This window comes from Pipistrellus kuhlii, unplaced genomic scaffold (assembly GCF_014108245.1).
Source record: "Pipistrellus kuhlii isolate mPipKuh1 unplaced genomic scaffold, mPipKuh1.p scaffold_m20_p_17, whole genome shotgun sequence".
Lineage (NCBI taxonomy): Eukaryota > Metazoa > Chordata > Mammalia > Chiroptera > Vespertilionidae > Pipistrellus > Pipistrellus kuhlii.
This window is the reverse complement of record NW_023425482.1, coordinates 16,329,583-16,350,660: the sequence shown is the minus strand read 5'-3', so window position 1 is coordinate 16,350,660 and position 21,078 is coordinate 16,329,583. Positions and strand designations below refer to the sequence as shown.

Here is a 21,078-nt window from a genome sequence, read left to right as displayed (position 1 = left end):
CCAGAGCCCCGGTCGAACTACAAAGCCCACAATCCCTAGGGCGCAGGCGCGCTGTGTTGTGGGAGTAGTAGTCCTGAATGCGGGGCGTTCCTATGGACTCTGCAGCAGCTGGACTCCACATCCCAGCATGCCCGCGAGCGAGAGGGGAGGGAGAGAAGGAGGAGGAGAAGGAGGAGGAGGAGGGAGGGGAGAGCCCAGAGGATGTGAATGGGGAGGGGGCAGCCGCCCCCCTCCCCCCCACCCTTCCCTTCCAGCCGAGCTGGGTGGGGGGAGGGGCCGGGCTGAGGCGGCGGCGGCTCGCTCGCTCGGGTAGGGCTGGGCCGGCCGGGGCGGGACTGGCCCGCTGCGGGCGGGCGAACCGGGGAGCGGCGGAGCTAACGGGTCCGGACGGCGGCGGCGGCGGCGGCGGCGGCTTCTGCACGGGCGGAGGCGGCGGCAGGAGCGGCCAGCATGGCCCGCGGCGCCCGGCTCTGACTGAGGTGCGCGGGCGGCATGAGGGCGGGCGGGCTGGCGGGATGCGGTTCGCCCCGGGCCCCTGGCTGCTCGGAGCCCTACGTGCGCGGGCAGCGGGCTCGGCCCAGCGGCCCCACACCGGCCGGTCCACCCCGGCAACTTCCCCCAAGTCAGGGGGGCTGGGCTCCCCGAGGCGGGCGCGGGTCCGTTTGCATTGGCCTCAATCCCCATCCCCGCCTTCTGCTCTTGCACATCAAGCCGCTCCCAGTCTTTCCCCCCCCATCCCCCCCCCCCCCCCCCGGGGCGCGACTGTTCCACTCCCAGGTGGCAGCCCCCAGTCCCAGCCCTTGAAGCACGGCGTGCCCCAGTCCCGATGTACAGTCCGCTACTTAGTTCCTGCCCCCCACCCGCGCGCTCCTGGCGCTTGCACCGTCTGGGGACCCCCTGCCCCGCTTTGCTTGGTCAGAGGCTGTCTTTGCACCATCAGCCTCTCTCTCCTCTTCCCCTTAATCTGGCATTGCCCCCTAGAGACACTCCCAATAGCCCAGTTCTCTCTGAGAAGACTTGGGAGTTTGGTCTCCTTCCCACGTTGCAGAAACTGAGGCACGGTGCAAGCCAGGAACTTGGCCAAGGCCATGCGCCAGTCCTGTGGGGACTGGCCTAAGCCCATCCCTCCGAATGGAAGAGTCATTTCTTCCTTTCAGTCATTCCTCTGTGACTGGACCAAATGTTTCTCTCCCCCCCCACCTCCCCTGCTGCAGCTCTGGGCTGAGCTCACTTTAGTCTCCCCTTTGGCTTTCCGCTACTTCTGTTCCCCCTGCCCGGTCCTGCCTGTACCCCAAGTCAGGCCCTCTCTGCCTGTGGAGGCACCAATCCCAAATGCTTGTTTCTCAAGTTAGCCTTTCCATTTGTATTTCCTGCCGGCCGCATCCATCTCCCATCTTACAAACCCGTGCTTTCCAGCTGCACAAGGCACCGTGGGACGGTCTGAGGCGGCGTTAGGGAAAGGGGAGAGAGGCGCTGGTGACACAAAGGAAGGAGTGGGCAGCCTCTTTCGGCCAAAGCTGCTGCCGAGGGGATCTTCAGGGGTCTCCAGTCAATTCCCAGCCAGTAACTCGCCCTTTGGGACAGTTGTCCCTGTCCCTTCCTCTCTGTGATGCCTGCTGGGCTCCCAAGTCCCTCTGAGATGGAGGGAACCTCCTACGCTGGTGGAGATGGTGGCATGAGAGGAGGCTGGGAGACCACACCCCTACGCCTCAACTTGCCTCGGAAGCTGACTTAAGAAGAGGTGGCCGCTCAGGGATGGCCGAGTGCCAGGTGCCCTGCGCGCTTTGCGGGCGAAGACGGTGTGTGTAGGTTGGGCGGCGGGCTCAGGTCTGTTTGTGACGTTCAGCTCAGTGAGGTGGCACAGGCTTGCCCGTACAAATTTTTTGTTTTGTTTTGTTTCCTTGTCTTCCTTTGGCAGATTTGCCTTTGGGTGGGAAGATTTCCCTTTCTCTAGCCCAGCGCTCCGTTTCCCAGTGGGAAGCTGGGGCAGAGAACCATCCGGAGGCTCTGGGAAGGTGCTGGGGTCCTGAGTGAGCAATCGTGATCTGAACCAGATGGCTCCTTCTCTCTCTCATCCCTCCCTCCCCCTTGGCTGAGAGTAGGACCGCCTTTAACCTTGTAACTTGAGAATGGAGGGAGGGAGGCCGGGGAGCCCACGTCTTTCTGTGTGTGTGTGTGTGTGTGTGTGTGTGTGTGTGTTTATGTCTGTATCGGCACTCTTCCCATTCTTCCGGGCAAGCTGGCCAGGGGCCTGTGGGAGTGACCCTGCTGGGGATTGCATTGCCGTGACGTGCTGTGACATGCTCACAGCCCTCTGTGAACTTTCTGAGCCCCAGCTGCCAGGAATCACCGGTGTGGCCTCGCGGGAGCGTTTCTCCACGTGTGCCAAGCCTATGGACCTGAGACACACCTCAGGGCAAGAACCCCTCTTTAGAAAGTTACCTGCAGCCCAGCTGGTGTGGCTCAGTGGTTGAGCCATCAACCCATGCATGCACCAAGAAGTCACCGGTTCAATTCCAGGTCAGCACTCGTGCTCAGGTTATGGGCTTGATCCCCACCCAGGAGGGGGTGTATAGGAGGCAGCCACTTGGTGTTGGTGTTCCCCTCTGTGATATGTAAATGGTCCTTATGCAGTGAAGCCTAACGGCCAATCTTGTAATGACCCTATCAGGGATCAGCAGGAGGGTGGGGCAGCGAGCTACAAGTGGGCGGCAGAGAGCTACAGGAGGAGGCAGGGCAACAAGCTATTGGGGGGGGGGGGAAGGGGGCAGAGAGCTACTGAAGGGCAGTAGCAAGCTACTGGTGCATGAATTTGTGCGCAGGGCTACTAGTATGTGTGTGTGTGTGTGTGTGTGTGTGTCTGTGTGTATGTACACACACACACACACATATATATATATGAAAGTTACTTGTGATTGAAGAGTCCAAAAGACCAGCATTGGGTAGGGGATATTCTCTTTTCCTCAGTCATGGCAAGGGATGATCTGAGGGGTTGGGGTCTAAGGTTAGGGGTGGGACACTGATTCCTTTGTCTTGTGCTATCCCATAGCCTGCCTGAGGGTGTGTGCATTGGATTTTGGCCCCTATCAGATGGGAAGTTCCTCAAATGTATTCTCATTTCCGAACTGACGCAACCTGGCTTGGTTGGTCCTTAGCACGTAGTAGGTGTTCCGTAAATATTGGAGGGTCTATGGCTAAAGGTTTAGGGTGGGATTTCTTATACTTGACCAGATATCAGAATCCCCTGAAGAACTATTTAAAACACGGGTTTCTGGAAAACTAGATAAGGGTCCAGGTGAGACCCGATGACTCTGAAACTTGGCAGTTGACATGGAAAAGCAGGGGCTGATTCTAGGGAGATTGTGAACATCGGTATCATCTTCTGGAACAGAGACACTTGATTGGCCGGGGTTTGACATTTCCATGCCTGGGTGATGAGGTTGGCTCCTTTCGCTGAAAGGGGACCGTCAGGGGGAGGAAGAGTTTGCAGACGACGATGTGTCTGCTTTGGAGGAGCTGTGTGCAGGATGCTGACAGCACAGCCAGAATCCCGATGAGCTCATTCCTCCCCGCTCCAGGCTGCCTGAAGTTGGAGGCCTCAGGCCTGAGGAGTTGGCGCCCCCAAAGCCCCAGGGGCTCTGTTCTTCCTGGAAGCAGCAGGGGCTTTGGACCCAGGCTCAGCACACCTGCATCTCTTCTCTCCCTTCGCCCTGGGCCGGGCCTCCCTTTCCCGCTCTCATTCCCATGTCCCAGCTTCCCCCACCACATGTTCTGTGTATCCAAGCCCTTGCCAACTAAAAGGGCTGGGCCCGCTGAAACCGGTTTGGCTTAGTGGATAGAGCGTCGGCCTGCGGACTGAAAGGTCCCGGGTTCAATTCCGGTCAAGGGCATGTACCTTGGTTGCGGGCACAGCCCCCGTAGTGGGTGTGCAAGAGGCAGCTGGTTGATGATTCTCTCTTATCGATGTTTCTAACTCTCTATCCCTCTCTCTTCCTCTCCGTAAAAAAAAAAATCAATAAAATATATTAAAAATAAGTAAATAAAAGGGCTGGGCCCACCTCTCTGGGGACCTGGGTTTTCAGGTTTTCCTCCCTCTCCGCTCGAAATGCTTGTTGACAGTAAGTCCTTGCTGACTGTCAGGGCACACATCTCCAAGTGACAGTTCCCAGGGAAAGGGTCTGAACTTCGCTTGCTACTTAGGGAAACCGGCTTTTCCTCCAGTTATGCCATGCTCATCGGGATGCCCGTGGATATCCCTAACCAGCCATGCCAGAGTACTTCTTGGCGCGTATTTGTAACTCATCATTGTCACTATAGCATATTGTCCGTCGAGCTTTCATGTTGCCATTGCAGGTGTAGCCTAAGGCTGGATCCAGGGCATAGGCTGGCCCTGAGGACGGAGGACGGGAGTAGTTCCCTCCTTCGGGAATGGGAGGAAGGCCGCAGGGTCCTCTCCAGGGTGGGAGCAGGGGGAGCTGTGCGGAAGGGGAATCTGTCCCCACTGATTCTCAGAGGAAAGCCATCTTCCTGGGGCAAAGGGGACTGTTCCCTTCCGTGCCAGCTGTTGGCATTCAATATGCATGATGTTTTGCCATCTATGAATGCAGTGCATGCTACCTACCACTTACCATAAAGAGAAATGTAGGCAAACGTATAACTTTATTTTGCTATCAATGCTACATGTTTACTTGTTCAGTAGTAATATTAGAACAGATGGTTGTGGTATGGCCCGTACTGCTCTCAAAAGGGCCACCTTGCAGGGCTCAGGAGAAGGCGGGGGACCCTGCGGTGTCAGGGCACGACCCAGGAGACCCCAGTGAGCGGTTCTCCCCCCGCTGGACCCTCGCTCCGAGGAGTCCTTCCGCTGTAATGTCTGTAATGTCCGAGCGCCACTGGCAGGCAGCTACCCTCAGCCTGAGCAGATCTGCAGCCTTTGAGGGAGACCATCAGCCACCAATGCAAAGAGCTAATTGGTCTAGGAGCTGCTCCGGTGAGGAAAAATCAACAAGTTATTTATTTGTGTGGCCACAGGGAATTTGGAGGGGTGGTGAAGAGGGGAAGCCGAGAGGAGAGGCGATTCGATTCGGGAAAGAGGCACAGGTGAGGGAATTGGGGGTGGATTGGGGATAACCCTGAGGGTGGATTGGGGATAACGCCACTCCCACAGTTTTCCTCCCCTCTTCCACCCCCCCACTCCCTCCTTCCGCCCTTGGCGGGGTTCCTTTAGGCTCGAAAGGGACATTAGTGGGAGTTTGGTTCTCCCCTCACAGTAAGTCAAGTTCCCCACAGTTCTCACTGCCACTCGAGCTTAGTTACAGACAAAATGCCAGTCATTTGGTGCCGATGGTGAACTGGAACCAGAGGCAGGAGGATGTGAAAGTCTCAGCTGCCGAAGGGAACGAGGCTGAGTGGACGAGGCAAGAGAGGGGAGAGCCTCTGAGCCCCTCCTTGTTCCCTGTTTCTCCTGGGCTCCGTGGGAGGTGTGGGGATGCCAGGCCACGAGGGGGTTTCCAGAGATCGGCCTTCTCTCTGTTCCATCCTGCCCCAAAGTGGCTGGTATTTCTTTTCTTTCTTTATCTTTTTTTTTTTTTTAATATATTTTATTGAATTTATTACAGAGAGGAAGGGAGAGGGACAGAAGGTTAGAAACATCGATGAGAGAGAAACATCGATCAGCTGCCTCCTGCACACCCCCCACTGAGGATGTGCCCTTGACTGGAATCGAACCCGGGACCGTTCAGTCCACAGGCCGACGCTCTATCCACGGAGCCAAACCGGTTAGGGCCCAGAGTGGCTGGTATTTCTGTGGACCGTTGCCTTTTCGGCATCTGGCTGGTTCCTGGGGACTCCAGCATAGCTCAGGAGGAGACCCCCTGGGGCCCCAGGTTGGGGAGACAGGAAAGCCTAAAGGGGTGAGGAGAAGAATGAGGACACCCCCCCCCCCCCAGGCTTTTTCAGTGTTGGAGATCTAACACTGGCACTTCCATAGAGAGGAAGGTGCAGGGTAAACAGTTTATATGAAGGAGGGTTAGCCCAAGACCAGAGTGAAGGACTTTGCTCAGTGCCTGAAAAGCAGTGCATGCTTGTGACCGGAGGCAAACTTACAGGATGGAGGTGAGCTCTGACCTCTCCTGTAGTTCACACAGAAGACACCTCTTCTCCCTTCAAACTCAGGCTGCCCATCCTAGCAATCCCTGCCATGGGGACCAGCTGGGTGGGCCTGCCCTGCCACTCATCCTGTGCAAAACGGAGAGGAGCGAGCCGGTCCTCCGTGTGGCAGGCAGTGAGGCCCAGGTGAGGCCCACGTTGGTGGCCGAGGGCCCGAGAGCCTCGGGGTAGGGCTCCTTGGCCCTTCCCAGGGGAAGCAGCTTGTTTGGTCAGGTGTCCCCTCCATGATTTTCATAGTCCAGGGTCCGGTCTGGTTCGATGCATACAGCTGCCCACAAGGGGTTGGTGCTGGGTGACCCCGACAAACCATCACCCTTCTCCGGGCCTCAGGGTCCTCGTCGGTGAAAACAGAATCTGAAGACCTGCTCCGGGATTCGCTCTCAAGCCATCTGGTAGACCCGGCAGAGGGACCCCGGAACCTGAGAGGGGAAGGCAGTGCAGGGGGCACAGGAGTCCACAGGGAGGTGCAGACGCCCAGGGAACTCAGTTTGACCTCTCTCCTAACCACCTGCTGGGAAGCACGGACAGCAGCCAGCCCGCTCTGCTGTCCCTCTGGAGACCGTGGGCTCCTGCAGCCGCGGGAACTGTCCCCCGGCCTCCCATTGTCCTCAGCCCTTGCTCTGACTTTGGGTTCAGGGGAAAAAACAACAACAAACCCATCTAGTCTCTCATTGCATTCCTCCCTTCCTACTCTGGCCACCCATTAGGCCCTGGAGTGACTGTTTCTAGGATACCCATTTTTTATGCTCCCAATACCTTCACCCTTTTATGCCCTGGGTTCTGCTCTAGCCAGGTTTTTTTTTTCCTCCCCAAAGCCAAAGCTGATCACAGAGGACCCCCGTCATCAGCAGAGACAGATGGCAAGTGGGCCAGAGAGTAGGAATGTGGTAAAGGCAGCGTATATCAGGATGAAAAGACCTGAACTGAAAGGCAGGGGATGTCCGAGGACCATGGTCGGCAAACTGCAGCTCGCGAGCCACATGCGGCTCTTTGGCCCCTTGAGAGTGGCTCGTCCACAAAATACCACGGCCTGGGCGAGTCTATTTTGAAGAAGTGGCGTCAGAAGAAGTTTAAGTTTAAAAAATGTGGCTCTCCGAAGAAATTTCAATCGTTGTCCTGTTGGTATTTGGCTCTGGTGACTGAGTTTGCTGACCACTGGCCTTGGACCTTGAAGAGGCTGGTTTGGGCAGAGTATATGGTTTCTGGGATCATTGCCCAAGAAGGGGAGGTGAGATGGGGTGGTCAGGTCCAGAGATGGGCTCGAAGTCTCACTCTGGCAGGGAGGAAAGGCGCTGGCTTTGGGCCCTGGGCGGGCTGGGCTGGGCTGGGCACACAGGATTGTGCTGGCAGGAAGTGTGGGAGGGGTTGTTAATGACTATTTATTCTCCACAGGCTGCGGCTGCCCCAGCTGCCCCGGTCAGTCTGATAAGAGGGCAGAGATAGAGTTCCTTGAGCTTTATCCTCCTGACAGCTGCCTTCTCTCTCAGGCCCCGGAGACCCTGACCGTCTTTAGTGGTGCTGCTCTTGCTCTATCGCCTCGCCTTCCTGAAGTGGACAGGCCCTGGCCTCAGCCCAGCTGGGTTTCCCCTGACGGCCGGCCAGCTCCCTTCCCATCTGTGGTCAGATGAGGTCTGCCCCGGGGGAGGGTCAGTCCTGGTCGAGGCGGTGAGCCAGTTGTGAGCCGGACCTCAGAGTGGGAAGCCACGTAGGGTGGGGCCGGGACTCCCAGACCTGTCTGGTCCATGTTGGTCCGAGGGTCACCCTGCTGCTCAGCCAGCCAGACCTGGGGCCACAGGGCTTTGGGGGAGCCCCTCCTTCGCCCCAGAGTATTGGGAGATCCAGCTGTTTGGCTGGAAGGAGTGGGGGTGGGGATCTGATGGGATTTGTGTGGTCACTTTGGCCTCCTTATGGAGAGTGAATTGGAGGAGTCTCTTTAGTAGATCTGGGGCTACTGTCAGTGAAGGGTGACAGTTCCTTGGATAATTCGATGGTGGTAGACGTGGAGAGAAGTAGAAAGATAAGTGATGTCGGTGGTAAGAAATCAGGTGGAGCCTTAGTTGGTTTGGTTGAGTGGATAGAGCATTGGCCTGCGGACCGAAGGGTTCCGGGTTCAATTCCAGCCAAGGGCACATGCCTGGGTTGCGGGCTCAATCCCCAGTCATGGGGCATGCAGGAGGCAGCTGATCAATGATTCCCTTATCATTGATGTTTCTACCTCTCTCTCCCTCTCCCTTCCTCTCTGAAATCAATAAAAATATATTTTTAAAAAATCAGGTGGGCTTTGCAATAGGTTGCCTACGCTCTATCCACTGAGCCAAACTGGTCAGGGCCCCTGTGGAGTCTTGCCTGTGGTTGGGGGACTCTGATGGTGGGCAGTGCTGAACCCAGGCCACCCAGGAGGGCTGCGCATGTCAGAGTCTCCCTCACCACCTGGGCAGAGTCCCTGGCTGGAGAAGGCCTTGGGTCCTGGCCAGAACCCAGCCACTGCCGGGAGCCCCAGAACCACTTTCTGTTCCTGTGGGCTCGTTGGCCTCTGAGCTGGGTTGACCTATCAAGGAAGGGGGTTTTTAGGGACAAGTTCAGGGCAGCCCTTCTGCGTCAGATAGCAAGACCGTCGTAAGTGGCTTTTAAAAATTATTTTAAATGAAATGGAAAACGGTCACAATGCGTCCAAGATTGTATCCGTTGGACTTCTCCAAGGACAGAGGCCACGACTCTAACTCAGCGCGGCCTTTGACAAAAGGGAAGCTGTTGACTCATCCCAGAGAGTATTGCTGGCCACATGCAGGGAAGATGAGGGGCTCAAACAACATCCGCCTCACCCTGCCCTTCCCCGTGGCGATGCCACTCAGTCCCCACGTGGCAGAAGGTGCTGCCAGGGTGCCAGCCTCCCTCCTCTCAGCACCCCTTGCCAGGGTTCCCACCGGAGTCATGGGTACACTTGGAATGGGGGCCCATGCCTAACGCTGGCCAGGCCTGGGTTTCATAGTTCAGAGATGCTTTCCCCTAAGGGAAATGGGGTGTCTTCCAACCACAAGACATCGTACGTGAGGGGTGCACCAGGGGCCTTGGAGACTTTTCAGTAATCCCCGGCCTGACTTACGTTGCAGAAGCACCACTAATAGGGATTTATTGCCGTTGATTAATTTTACCCTGTTGGAAACTAAATGCCAGCATGTGTAATGGAACTTAGAATCATTGAGTCATTCCACTTTCAGATCAGGAAGTGGCGGTTGAGAAATTTGCCTGATATCCTTCAGCCAACCAGTAGATAGAAGAACCGAGAGCAGAACCCAGGCCATCTGACTTGCAGGCTGGGGAGTCCCTCCAGAATGAAGTGGCATCTGTGAGGGAGGCACCCCCTCAGACACTCCCCCACTGTCACCCACAGGAAGTCATTCGTCCCCTGGACTTAGGACAGAGTTGACATAGGCAGGTGATGGCGAGTGGTCACTTCCTTGTGGTTATGCAGGGGTCAATCTGAGAGGAAGGGAGAAGGATAGAAAGTCAGAAACAGCCGAAACCGGTTTGGCTCAATGGATAGAGCGTCGGCTTGGGGACTGAAGGGACCCGGGTTCGATTCCGGTCAAGGGCATGTACCTTGGTTGCGGGCATATCCCCAATAGGGGGTGTGCAAGAGGCAGCTGATCGATGACTCTCTCTCATCGATGTTTCTAACTCTCTATCTCTCTCCCTTCCTCTCTGTACAAAATCAATAAAATATATTAAAAAAAAAAAAAAAAAGAAAGTCAGAAACATCGATGAGAGAGAAACATGGATCAGCTGCCTCCTGCACACACACACCCCCCCCCCCCCCACTGGGGATATGCCCGCAACCAAGGCACATGCCCTTGACTGGAATCGAACCCGGGACCCTTCAGTCCACAAGCTGACGCTCCATCCACTGAGCCAAACTGGTCCAGGCTCATCTTGGCTTCTTGAACGCTTCCCTCCGCTGTGTCTGGGAAAGAAGGTAGCTCCAGGGCTGCTGTGCTGCCTGGGTTATGTTGGGAGTGTTCCCTGTTGGGGAGCGTTAAGCCCTCTGTCCTCTCTCGGAGGAGAATGCCCGGGACATTGGTACCAGCTTCAGGGACAGATGAGCAGAGAGCACGGTTGTGGCCTCGGCTCCCATCACCTCTGCTTTGTAAGGGTCCAGGTATTTGACCGGACTTGGCAGAGCCAAGAATGAATGGGGGTTTTGTAGGAAGAGCCTCTGGGCTTCCAGCCTCCCACTAGCACGCGGAGACCTCAATCTGACATGTGCTTCTCGGGTCACGTGGGTGGGTCACGCCCCTGGGCCTCTGGGCCAGAAGGGGAAGGCTGTCCCTGGGAGGGGCTGAGTGATGCAGAAACAAGATGCTGGAGGTCCTGGGAGCGTAGCTTGCAGCCGGTTCTCACCGGCTCCTCCGTGCCCAGGGCTCTACCGAGTGTGGGACTGACTTCCTCTTTATTCTCGCCGTCTCCTCAGGCATCTTTCTTCCTGCCTGTCAGATATTTGCTGACAGCTGGCTCTTCTCTCCTGAACTGTCTGATCAGTGTGCTCTGTCTGCCCCTCCTGCTTGGTTCCCAGAGGTCCCCTGCTCCGCCTGTTTCTGTCTGAGGCTGTGTTCTCAGACAGTGATTACCCAGCCTGGGCCAGACCCTCCTCCCCCTCCCCCACACCCCCTCTCCCACCCCTGCTCCCTTAGGCTTAGCTAGTGTCTGCTCTGGGCCCTGCCCCCTTCCCCTCTGTGAGGCTGCAGCTCAGTGGGACCTGGGACACGTGGTGTTTTACAGCTTACAGCCATCGCTTATTTCATCTCGGCAGGGACTATCATGCCCATTTTACAGATGGAGGGCCTGAGGCCCAGAGAGGACTGATTTGCCCCCAAAGACACTATTGTCAAACAACAGAGCCAGTCCTGGAATCGAGGTCCTCCGAGTTGAGCCCAGAGTTCACGACGACATGCTAACTCATAGGCACATATTGGGGTGGGGGTGCCCCCGTTTCACCAGGAAGGCCATGGGGGGCCTTGAAAGCAGGCCCTGGCCCCTCACCTCTTCACAGTCCCAGGTCTCCCCTGCACAGCCCCAGTCTCCAACAAGCACCATCGTGTTGGCCGTCCCCCGTGTAACCGAACAACAGCGACCACTCCCTGGGGACCATCATCATGGCCCCTGGTCTGTGTATGTCTCCCCTCCCTGGTCCCCCAACGGTGACAACAATAATGCATGTCATGTCACTATCATCTTAGCGGGGAGCATGCTGCTCAGCCAGCTCCGGGAGATGAGTCACTCTGAGGAGAGGACTGGAAAGAGTCCCTCCCCTCCAGGCCCCTTTCCCCCTCCACACACACACACACACACACACACACACACACACACACATATCCCCCCCTCTCCCGCTCCCCTCTCCCTGAGGTGAGGGCTACGGGGAGTGCAAGGGGAAGGCTCTCTGTGCCTACTCATAGCAGCTGGTATTGCCACTCTCCAGAGGTGGAGAAGTGGATTACCCAGCAACCTTGGGGATATGTGTTCCTCCCAGGGGCCCCGCCGGAATCAGCCCTGGCATATGGCCAGCTCCTCAACGGAGAGGAAGGCTGCTCGGGCAGAACAAGGGAGGAGTGAAAGCAGGTGCGTGCTGGGCGGGACCCCGCCCGGGAGCTGGGCTCTGCAGTTCGCCAGCCACCTGCTTTCTGCCTCCGGGAGACGGATGTTAGAGGCACAAGGAGAAGTGGGGGCACCAGGCAGGGGTTGGCACCAGAAGTTGCTCAGCACCAGGAAAGGTGACATCCAGAGGACACAGCAGCCGAGCGAAGGGCTGACTGCGCGCTCCCTTCTCTTTTTTACTTCGCGTCTCTCCGCCTCCACTCCTGGGGGGAGGGAGGCCACGTTGCTTCCTGTATGAAATGTCCTGGTCCGGGCAGGGAGGCAGGCACCTTGGGGTTCCATTAGCATAGCTACCACAGGCAGACCTTTCCAGAAGACATGGCTACGTACGAAAGGAGAAGAAAAGAAAGTGAGAGTGTATGAAGAATGAAGAGAGTCAGGCTCACGAAGTACAGGCTGCTGGTTTGTTCCCTGAGGCTCTCTGCCCACTGGAAGACACTACCTTAGGGCCAGCATCCCTCTGGATGGAGAGTCTGACCCGTCTCCTGTGGTCTCAGGCACCCCCTACCACACATACACCATGATTCCTCGCTAACCAGCTGGTCCACCTTCTGGTCAACTGTCTGTCCTACCTTCCCCTTTCCTCAGGATCCATTGGCTGTAGAGGGCATGGGCCCTTACCCAGGCAGCATAGGGGACTGGCACCCACATGACTGTACCTTTTGGGAATGCCATATTATTCTAATTCAGTGGTCGGCAAACTGCGGCTCTCGAGCCACATGCGGCTCTTTGGCCCCTTGCGTTTTTAGCAAAGGCCAGCTTAGGAGTGCCCTAATTAAATTACTAACAATGTACCTACCTATATAGTTTAAGTTTAAAAAAAAAACATGGCTCTCACCGAAACCGGTTTGGCTCAGTGGATAGAGCGTCGGCCTGCAGACTGAAAGGTCCCAGGTTCGATTCCGGTCAAGGGCATGTACCTTGGTTGTGGACACGACCCCAGTAGGGGGTGTGCAGGAGGCAGCTGATCGATGACTCTCTCTCATCGATGTTTCTAACTCTCTATCCCTCTCTCTTCCTCTCTGTAAAAATATCAATAAAATTAAAAACACACACACACACACAAAAAAAAAAAACACGTGGCTCTCAAAAGAAATTATCAATCATCGTACTGTTGATACTTGGCTCTGTTGTCTAATGAGTTTGCCGACCACTGTTCTAAGTAGTCCTTGTCCTAGGACCCATTTCTTTATTTTTTAAACAATCTTTATTGTTGAAAGTATTACCTATGCCCCCTTTCCTTCCCCATGGACCCCTTCTAACCCGCCCCTGCCCCCCACCCCCAGCTTTCCCCACCCTGTTGTCGGTTAGGACCCATCTCTTGACCCAGTGCTCAGGCCCCAGCGTCGTAGCCCACAGGTGCCTGGTGGTTCGACAACATCTGATCTTGGCAGGAACTGTACCAGTCTCCCCTCCTGGTTCCTTCCTCTCGCTGGCCACAAAAATAGAAACCAGTAAGTGGGCCTGGTGGATGGAAGTTTGGGGATGCGTTGGGGGAAAGACCGCGCTGTGTGTGTGTGTGTGTGTGTGTGTTTTTAAAGAAAACAACAAAGAGAACACTTTGTACCTAGTGTCGATGGAGGATGTAGATAAGAACCCGACCACAAAGCTGAGTTTCCAGCCCGCCGCCGTCCGCCTCTGCGCCCATCTAGCGTGTGAGTGCCCGGGAGCCAGACAGGTCCCCGCTCTCCAGATTGCTCCCTGCCAGCGCCCACAGTGCTCCCATCTCATGCCCAACGTTCAGATAAAACCACACACAAGATCACAAGAACCACCGCCTCACAGGGAGATGGGGGGAGGGGAGGACAGAAAAAGGGAGGCTGTCATCAGTGATAGCCCACTGTCCCTGCCCCGCTAAGAAGGCTGGAGCCCACAGAGAACTTTGCCCCGTGCAGCGGAGGCCTCCGTGCCTGCAGCCCAGCCTGTCACCTTCATGGCGCCGCCTGGTCTCTGAGGCTCTGGCAGACATTCCACCTCAGGGATGTCTTACCAGTCCAGTGGAAGAGGCGTGGGGCATCGCTGGGCCGGTCAGCCAGCCTTGTTCTCACCCACACCTTCCCGGGAGGCACTGGCCCTTGCGGAGGGAGCTGTGCTGCTCCTGACCTCCAGCCACTGGGCTGGGAGGGGGGAGGGTCCCAGAACCAGGGCTGTTGCCCTCCCGGGCCCTCCGGTCCCAGCAGCTCTGTTGGCATTCTCAGGGCTGGAGCTGGTCCTGTGTGTGCCGGAGCTTTGGGCCAAGCCCAGCCTAGTATAAGCCACGTGGGAAGAACCGGGGGTCTGCTGTCTGCTTTGCTGGAGGCCCTAGAATTCTGGTGGATTGTGCATTTGCCAGGCCTGCACAGAGCCCAGTCCTGCAGCGTTCCTGAAGCCAGCAGTCACCCTGCTGCCTGGGCCCCTTTCTTGCAGGTTCACAGTCCTCGGGTTGGGTTATGACCTCTCCCCTGGCATTCTCTCCCTATCCGACCTTCCCAAGAGGATGTGAGGAGGATAGATGTTAGAGTTTTAAGTTGAGTCCTTCCCCTCTGGGCCTGGGCTAAGGGCCTGGCTAGAGAGTTGGTTTTTAAAAAATATGTATATATCTTACTGATTTTTACAAAGAGGAAGGGAGAGGAATAGAGAGTTAGAAACATCGATAAGAGAGAAACATTGATCAGCTGCCTCCAGCACACCCCCTACTGGGGATGTGCCCGCAACCAAGGTACATGCCCTTGACGGGAATCAAACCTGGGACCTTTCAGTCTGCAGGCTGACGCTCTATCCACTGAGATATTTTAGCAAAAAAAAAAATTTACAAAAAACAAACAAACAAAAAACCCAGAACGAAGGGCCGAGGGCAGAACCTTCAGGAGCCTCAGCAGCTCCAAGAGACAAGGAAGGTCTGAGTCCAGAAAGCCGATGGCAGAGGCTTGGAAGTCCAAGTCCTGGTGGTCAGCAGGAGCAAACAGGTCATCAGTGGGGAGGAGGGTGGAGGCAGAATTGCCTTTTTCTAATAGTTCAAGAATCTTGGCCTGGGAAGAAAATGGCCTGTGGCCCACTGACAGCCTGGACGAGAATCTGGCTCCTCATTCCACTGCTGTTCGGATCTAATGCAAACTAAAGGCTGGGGAGGGCAGGTTGGGACCTGAAGGGAGTCAGGTGGGCTTTTTTCATCCAGGGTGTCCCTATGGCCAGGATGCATTCTCCCCTGGCCGGGGAAAAGACGTGGAAGGTGGGTCAGGTGGCGTGGAAGAGGGGCTGAAAGGCTGGGATGGCCTTACCAACGAAGGTCTGGTCAGACCACATCTGAACGATCCTGTGTGCTTATCTGCCCACTCCTGCCCCCACCCACTCTGCCCTGGAATGAAGAGAGGGGCGGCGGGGGCGGCAGAGCGGTTTTAGGGGGGACTTTTGATCAGCTTACCCCAGGCTATCTCAGTCTGCTTCCTTCAGCGTGCTGGCTGGAGTTCAGTGAATCTCATTAGAGATGGTTTGATACGCCTTCCCAGGAGATGGTATTGGCAGGGATCCCTGTTCCCCGGCTCCTCCAGTCAAGATGGCACTGTAAATTTATACTCTACGCACACAGCAGTCATGCATCAAAAGATAAAATTCTTAAAAAACATAGTCGTGCACTCCCCCACCTCCCCACACACAAAAGGATACACGTCTCTGAGGGTCAGCGGGATGGGAACACAAGGAAGAGCGCAGGCAGACGCGGCTGGGAATCCGGAGTCGCAGGGCTGTAAGTGCTGCGCGGGAAGCGAGGGGTCTGAGCTGGTTCCCTCCTGGAACCCAGGGGCTGGGAAAAACAGGCTGAAAAAAGTTGCTTCCAACCCTTCCCTGCGGTTATGGCTTCTTCTAAAGATGCTTATAAGATAGAACTTCACAGCCTGGACCCAGCTGAGCTGCTGCTACTAGGTTTGGCTCTAGATTGGGAGACCCAAGGGACCTGGGGAAAGCAAAGGTATGAGCCCTTTAAACAGGGAGAAAAGAATAAAATATAAAAGATGAGCTTATATACTGAAGTTCAGAAACACATGAAAAACAACAAAACAAAACAAAAAAAACACACAGAAAAAAAACTAACGCAAAAAAAAAAAAAAAAAAAAATCAGCCCTAACTGGTTTGGCTCAGTGGATAGAGCGTTGGCCTGCAGACTCAAGGGTCCCAGGTTTGATTTCAGTCAAGGACATGTACCTTGTTTACGGGCACATCCGCAGTGGGGAGTGTGCAGGAGGCAGCTGATCGATGTTTCTCATCAATGTTTCTAACTCTCTATCCCTCTCCCTTCCTCTCTGTAAAAAAAATCAATAAAATATATATATTTTATTTTATTTTATTTTTTTAAAATATATTTTATTGATTTTGTACAGAGAGGAAGGGAGAGAGATAGAGAGTTAGAAACATCGATGAGAGTCATCGATCAGCTGCCTCCTGCACACCCCCTACTGGGGATATGCCCGCAACCAAGGTACATGCCCTTGACCAGAATCGAACCTGGGACCCTTCAGTCCCCAAGCCAATGCTCTATCCATTGAGCCAAACCGGTCTTGGCCAATAAAATATATTTTAAAAAAATAAAATAAAAATCAATGGAAAAATATCCTCAGGTGAAGCTTGCTGCTGGGGTCTGGCCAATCTGGACTGAGACAGGTGGACATGCCCTGGATCCCTCCTGTGGTCCCTCCCTAACTGGCCAACCTCCTGCATCCCTCCCCAGCCCAGTCATGCCCTGGTGGGGTCCCTCGGCCTAGCCTGCACCCTCTCACAATCTGAGACCTCTCAGACTATGTCAGAGAGCCGGTTTCAGCCCAACCCCACAGGCCAGGCCGAGGGCCCCCACTGGTGTATGAATTCGTGCACGGGGCCTCTAGTAAAATAATAAAAAAATATTTTTTTTTTAAAAAGGAAGCTGTCTAATGTGCCTCCTTTTCTGGGAGAAGAATCTAAGGAGGCCCCAGGAGACATCTCCGTATGTCTCCTGCCTGAGCTGGCCCATCCTGAGAGCAGTTCCTGGTAACAGGGAACAGACTTACTGTGGTTGGCTTCGATGAGGCTTGCCTCATCTAGGACGGAGTTCTTCACTGTCTGAACAGAATCAGGATTCTGTTGGCAGGAAAGACTGGGGAGTGGCTGCTGGTAGGCAACCAACAGCGTCTGCCACAGATGGCAAAGCATGAACAAAAATATAGCGTTTTGTTTTTTAATTTATAAAAAATGGAAACTAGCCCTAGTTGGTTTGGCTCAGTGAATAGAGCATCGGCCTGCTGACTGAAGGGTCCTGGGTTCAATTCCGGTCAGGGGCGCATGCCCAGTTTCCGGCTTGATCTCCAGTAGGTGGTGTACAGCAGGGAGCTGGTCAATGATTCTCTGTCATTAATGCTTCCATCTCTCTCCCTCTCCCTTCCTCTCTGAAATCAATAAAGATATGTTGGTTTGTTTTTAAATGAGAACTAAAATTGTTGACCACATTACCCGGGGGGGGGGGATAAGGTACAGTAAAGTAGTTAAGTCACACCAAGTTTCGTTGTTAAATCACACCAAGTTTCGTTGTCAAATCACACCAAGTTTCAGTCTAATGGAAGAGAATAGTGCTGCTGAAAACTGCGGTCTTATTTAAAAAATGTATGTATGCCAGGACCAGTTTGGCTGAGTGGGATAGAGCGTCGGTCTGCGGACTGAAAGGTCCCGGGTTTGATTCCGGTCAAGGGCATGTACCCTGGTTGTGGGCACATCCCCTGGGGGGGGGGGGGGTGCAAGAGGCGGCTGGTCGATGTTTCTCTCTCATCGACGTTTCTAACTCTCTGTCCCTCTCTCTTCCTCTCTGTGTAAAATCAATAAAATATATTTTTTAAAAATTAAAAAATAAACAAATAAATAAATAAAAATGTATGTATGCTGACAGTTTAACACATTGCGGGCCGATCATGAGGGTTCTCATGTTTTCACATTACACGGTGTTTTGCATAAATGTTAAAGGCCCGCCTTAAAATTAAATACCCATTGCATTTTGAAGTTATTTGTTACATGTTCGTGTAAGCTAATATCTTCTTAAAGTGGGATACTTTGTAAAACGTGTTTGGTCCTCTCTCAGCAGAAACTTACCTGGCCCCCGGGTAAAGCTAGCAATGAAACGACGGGTGTGCAATGTGCTGAGATAATCGCTAAAAGAAAAGGAACGTAATTTCCAAGTCAGGAGGGGGGGAAAGGTGTCAGGAGTGGGAAGAGGGTTGGATTGCCAGAAAAAGCAAAATACCAGTAAAACTAAAGTAAACGTAGGGTAGAGAAGATATATACAAAGGAAGATGGTAATGTAAGCCCAACTACACACTATGTGTAATGGATTACATGGGTGTGTTAAAAAGGAAACCTCTCAGAGTGGATAGAAGCCAAGTTAAGAAATGGTCTTGAGCCCAGAGACTAGTCAGCAGGACAGAGAGACTTTAACCAGAGCTGCAGGACCTTATCTCGGAGGTTCTATTCTTTGAAAGACTTCTTATCCTTTCCTACCCCTCCCCAAAGATTTCCGAGGGGCCTTATCTGCCTCGCTCTTAAGATAACATTGTTTTTCTGAACTTTGCTTCCTGAACTAGTGTGGTTCTGGATAACATATTCCTGGACTTTCCCCCCCCAAAAAAAACACAGACAGACGACACTCTGGGACTCCTGTGGGGGTAAGTGTGGAACAGAGTGGGGACCCCACATCTCAACTCTCCCCCTGCGCCACTCCCACTAACGCCTCAGCCCGGCACTCCTACCCGTACAGCCTGTTTCTTAGGGCACACCGTTCATTCTCTTGCAGTCAAGACTTCTCTAGGACTTAATTGGAAGTTAACTAGAGGGACAGTCACAGGTTTGGAAAACTTCATTAGCTCTTACTTTCTGGTTTCCTGGCGACTGACTCTGGGCAGCATCAGGGGTCTCAGAGCGGAGATCTCAGATTGGATGTCAAATGAAGGCGAGGTGTCCGGCAGGAAGGCAGGGGCTCAAGAGGCAGTCTGCCTGGCCAGTGTGGCTCAATGGTTGAGCGTCGACCTATGAACCAGAAAGTCACGGTTCGATTCCCGGACAGGGCACATGCCCTGGGTCTCCAGCTTGGTCCCCAGTGGAGGGTGTGCAAAAGGCAGCCGATTAATGATTCTCACCATTGACAATGCTCTCTCTTTCTCTCTCTCTCTCCCTCTCTCTCTGAAATAAATTAAAAAAAATAAAAAAGAGCCAGAGAGCCGAAACGGGTTTGGCTCAGTGGATAAAGCATTGGTCTGAGGACCGAAGGGTCCCAGGTTCAATTCAGATCAGGGGCATGTACATTGGTTGCAGGCACATCCCCGGTCGGGGGGGTGCAAGAGGCAGCTGGTCGATGTTTCTCTCTCATCGATGTTTCTAGCTCTCTATCCCTCTCCCTTCTCTGCAAAAAATCAATAAAATATATTAATGAGAGAGAGAGAGAGTGTGTGCACGCGCGCCAGAGGCTGCCTAAGGACCTTTAATTGGGAAACAGAGAGGCCTGAGTCACTGGGTTGGCCATGAGGGTCTGCCAGAGGCCAGTGCAGGGATGTTGTGACTTTGTTTAGCCAAGCTTGTGGAGGTGAAGCAACCAGTTCTCAGCCACTTCCATACAGGCCTCATGGGTCTGAGATGCGTGTGAGGGAGGGCTGTCCGGTTCCTTTCTCAGGGGAATGGCCGGCACTGCCCCCTCGCCCAGGGCACCTTCTGCTCTCTGCCATTGCCACACCAGGATGCAGGGAGTTGCTAGGCTGGGAGGGATCTGGGGCACAGGGAACCCTTCCGTGCTTATCCCCCCGTTAGTGGGAAAGCCATTCTGGAAGGCAGTAGACGCCTGTGGAAGGAGCACTGGCCTTGGGCTGTCAGGCCTGGAGTGGCATCAGAGCTGCGTCACTTACTGCCTGGCTGACCTCGTCCGTTCAGCTGGCCCGGACGCCTGTGAATACCAAGTGAGAGGCTGTGCCCCAAAAGGCTCAGAAACTCACAAGGCATCGTGCCATGTGCGGAACCATCTGTGCTCGGATGCCTCTCCTGGTGGCTCTGGGGCATGCGCAGGCTGTGTGTCAGCGGGCGGCGAGAGGGTGGCTGTACCAGCACCTCGGGCTGGGTTTTTTTCCCCCCCCTCCCTTTCAGAGTGAAGCAGCCTCCTTCCCGCCATCCTCTGCATCTTGTTTTGACATTTCTTTTCTCTGTCTGCCAAGAAGATTGTGTTCGGCTGCACGGGTCTGAGGCTGTGGCATCCTGTGCTTCATGGGGTTAGTTTGATGGTTTGTCTCCCGGGAACTGACCCGAGATTGGCTCTGAATGCCAGCCTCCCCTTTTTGGGGCAGCCTTTGCGACTCAATCCCATACACTTGCCTCTTCTCTCCTTTACCCGACAGATGGCGAGGGCCTCCGCCAGCTCCCGTTGGCTCCTTGTCTCTGCTCAGGTGTGCACCTGCTGCTTGTTGGCCATTTCTCATCTGTCCAGTTTTTTGTTTTGTTTTGTTTAAAATATATCTTATTGGCCGAGACCGGTTTGGCTCAGTGGATAGAGCGTCGGCCTGCGGACTGAAAGGTCCCGGGTTCGATTCCGGTCAAGGGCATGTACGTTGGTTGCGGGCACATCCCCGGTGGGGGGCGTGCAAGAGGCAGCTAATCGATGATTCTCTCTCATCGATGTTTCTAACTCTCTATCCCTCTCTCTTCCTCTCTGTGAAAAATCAATAAAATATATTTAAAATAAATAAATAAATAAATAAAATAAATCTTATTGATTTTTTACAGAGAGGGAGTACTAGCCTCCCCCAGAAGGCTGTCGGGGAGGGAGAGGGTCTTCTTCAAAGCCTTCGCTGCCCCTAACCTTCTGCTTTTTCATTTCTTTAAAAAAAAAATATATATATATATATATATATATACATATATATATATATATATATATATATATATATATATATATTATTGATTTTTTACAGAGAGGAAGGGAGAGGGATAGAGAGTTAGAAACATCAATGATGAGAGAGAAACGCAATCAGCTGCCTCCTGCACACCCCCCACTGGGGATGTGCCTACAACCAAGGTACATGCCCTTGACCGGAATCGAACCTGGGACCCTTCAGTCTGCAGGCCGACTCTCTGTCCACTGAGCCAAACCGGTGTCCCTGACCTTCTGGATACTGGTCGCCAGTTCTGTTGCTCTGCCTGGCATTTCAGGCTTGCCTAGCCATTCAGGGAGCGTTTGTGGTTAAATGGATTCATGCACTGGTGCGGGGTCCCTCGGCCTGGCCTGCGCCCTCT

The 21,078-nt window shown here is 54.2% G+C and overlaps 1 protein-coding gene across 1 annotated transcript in view; it reads left to right on the top strand.

Moving 5' to 3' along the window:
* Positions 1-267: 267 nt before the first annotated feature.
* The window catches only part of ST3GAL2 (ST3 beta-galactoside alpha-2,3-sialyltransferase 2), a 40,102-nt gene continuing 19,291 nt past the window's right edge, over positions 268-21,078 (top strand). Inside the window, exon 1 of the mRNA XM_036440702.2 lies at positions 268-479. The gene's annotated coding sequence lies outside the window, so the exon portion shown is untranslated. The remainder of the gene's footprint in view (positions 480-21,078) is intronic.